We start from the raw sequence: 3037 nt of genomic DNA on the forward strand, positions 1-3037 counted from the left end.
GGGTAGGGGTCGGAATGTGGGGTGGAGATGGGGAGGGAGTGGTGGTTGAGAGGGCAGTGGCAGCTGAATGGATCCCTTCGATTTTGGACTCAAGGAAATCCAACATCTCCTCGCAGTCAGAGTTTGAGGAGAGAATGGGCGAGGCCAGGGAAGTGGATGGAGGAGTCGGTTGGTGGTGGAGAATAGGAGCCTGAGGTTGTCCTTTGCTTCCAAGATTATCTGCCGGTAGACCGTTAGATCAGATTTCAGCCAGATGCGTTTGGCGAACCGCTACTGGCTGGTGTACTGGGGTGAGGTTGGTGAGTAGGAGGTGGTTCGGGAGGTGAACGACAAGAACTTACACTTATATAGTGCTCTCCATGCAGGGTAGCATCTCAGAGTGAGGGGGGTAAGGGCATCAAGAGTGGTGGAGAGGGAGATGTGGAGTAGAGTGAGCAAGAAGAATACATCAGTGGAGGAGGTAGGCCAGAATGGGAGGAGTTCAGATAACTCCAGGGCAGCGGAGAGGGATTGTGGGGATATTTTTTTCCAGGGGCGGTAGGAGATGGAGGTGGGTTTGGTGGCGGTGGGGAGAGGGATTGAGGAGTTAAAGGAGGTAAAATGGTGATCTAAGATGGTTTTGTTTGTCATTGTGATATCGGAGACACTGAGGCCCTGGATAACCACCAGGTCGAGTGGGTGGTCATGAATGTGGATGGTTGAGTGGATGTGGAGGGAGACATTGGAAGAGGAGAGAGGAAAAGTTCGAGGAGATATAGAGCAGGAGGGTTTGAAGTGAAAGTTGAAGTTGTCAAAGTTGAAGAGGCGTTCAAAACAGAGGCTGAGGGAAGCTAGGAATGTGGAGATGTCAGAGGTGAAGATAAGGGAGGTCTTGGGGGCGGTAATTGAGGAGAATTTTGAGGGAAAGATTGGACGGATGGTAGATTGTAAGGTGCTTGAATGAGGGGAATGAGCCAGAGGAGTAGGGGATAGAGCAAGTGAGGTCCTGGAGATGAGGACCATGCCACCACCATGGCAGTTGGGACATGGGGTACGGTGGGAGATATAGCCAGGTGGAGATATAGTTCAGTGAGGGGGAAGGTGTCGCCTGGTGTGAGCCAGGTTTCAGTGAGGGCCATGATGTTGATATTTTCATCAACGATGAGGTCATTGATGGTCAGAGCAAGGGGAATGTGTGAGATGGGAAGGGTTGATAGAGTGATTGGCAGGGACAATGGGAATGAGGATGAGGGAGGAGAGGTTAGCCCCCAAGGTCTGGATCCGGTGGGGCTTGCGGTGATAGTGGGCAATGGGGCAATTAGTGTGGCTGCTTCTGGACAGCCAACAATGAGTGCCATGATGAGCCCGACGGAGGATTCCCGGGCTGGAGCAGAGGGAGGCTGTAGGATGGTCAAGTGGGGATAGGAGGCAAGGAGAATGGAAAGAAGAGGACAGAGCGGGAAAGTTGTAGGGATGGGGGCATTTTGGGAGAAGGACAGCTCGGGTCAGGGGCAGCATCCAAGATGCGCATGCTAAGACTTGAGGCAGGTGGTTAGCAGGGCATAGTCAGCCCGCAGACATGGAGACTGCAGAACTAGCAGCAGCACAGAGTGGGGAGAGGGGGGCAGGGCACTCATTTTGTTGTTGGCCATGTTGCCCAACCTGGGAAACAAACACCAAGCAGCCTGCAGGGGACAGACAGAGGAGGGGAAAGAGTCAGACACTATAGACAAATAATACTATACTATTCGAGGAAAATAATCTGGGTCCTAACAAGTCCTAACAATTTGTCTTGTGAGAATACAGTGCTTCCCCAGCATTGTAATGGAGCAAAAGACTATACTTTGAATTCAAGCCTTGAACTGGGTCCTGCACCCCAGTGCTAGCAAGATCCTGGAAATGGGGTGAAAGATGAGAGAGTGAGCATTGAAAGGCTAGCTCCACACAATAGAATACACAACTAAAAGGCTGTAGTGTGCGTTTGTCAATATGTGTGTGTGAGGACACTGGTTGAGAAAAGAACTATCTACCCGTTTGAAAGTATGCTATACGACTCCATTCGTGAATTAAGCAGGGCAGTAAAACTTGCCATTCGAGGAAAATAACCTGGATGAAGTCCCAAGAATTTGTCTTGTGAGAAATTCGACAAGACTAATAATAATCTTGCATTTGATATATGTAATATTTTGTGGGTGAAACACGGCAGCCAATCGTGCACAGCAGTGTCCTACAAACAGTCATGGATTGAGTAACCAAATTATTATTTTTTCTGAAGTGCTTATTATCCCCAGAAAAGCAATTTGCAAATCGACTAACAATCGGATTCCTACGTACTGCTGGGTAAACGCAGGCATGTGGAGTAAGAAAACTTGCCCAACATTTCGCCCTGCCCAGGAATTGAACCCAGATCCTCTCGCTTCCGAGGCGAGTGCTCTAACCACTAAGCTACAGGACTCCATGACAAAGCAAAGTTCACTGTAAAAGGGAAGTCACAGACACTGGGGGCCTGGATGGCAATGTTGGCCGGCTGCCCGTTCCCACCCACTTGCTTCGAGGAGATACCACAAGACGCGACCCACCCAAAACGTTCAATATGCGTGCTGGAACAATGGGTGTTTATTGCAAGGCACAGTAGCTGCATTGTTCCTCTGGCACGAGAAGGGCTGACACCAATCTCTCCGGCGTACAGCCCTACATTTGTACTCCAACTACAAACAGGACTCTGACATTCTGCTCTTGGCAGGATAAAGGGAAGTGGGCTTTCGCAAACAATTGCCATTTCAAAGGAGTCTTTAATTTTGTGGGGCTAGCCCAGGCTGGAGTAAACATGAGCCACTGCACTTACATAACCGGCCATTGTTTGCAGAGCATCAGCTGCCTTTCCGAAACACAAAGCAATTGAGTTGATGAGAAATGTGCTTCACTGCGAGACGTGGAGGAGAAGTTAATTATAGACATATTTAGAGGGCTAACCTTTGCTTTTCTTAACTTTCGGCTCTTTCATCTCATACTTTTCATAAGAATCACAGAGACACAAGAGAAGTTTGGATGATGAAGA

At 49.2% G+C, this 3037-nt stretch overlaps 1 non-coding gene across 1 annotated transcript; it reads right to left on the reverse strand.

Moving 5' to 3' along the window:
• Positions 1–2360: 2360 nt before the first annotated feature.
• trnap-cgg lies at positions 2361–2434 on the reverse strand. The gene has a single exon. It is a non-coding gene; the product is annotated as a tRNA-Pro (tRNA).
• Positions 2435–3037: the final 603 nt, after the last annotated feature.

The sequence above is a fragment of the Callorhinchus milii genome, unplaced genomic scaffold (assembly GCF_018977255.1).
Source record: "Callorhinchus milii isolate IMCB2004 unplaced genomic scaffold, IMCB_Cmil_1.0 Scaffold3, whole genome shotgun sequence".
NCBI classification, from domain to species: domain Eukaryota; kingdom Metazoa; phylum Chordata; class Chondrichthyes; order Chimaeriformes; family Callorhinchidae; genus Callorhinchus; species Callorhinchus milii.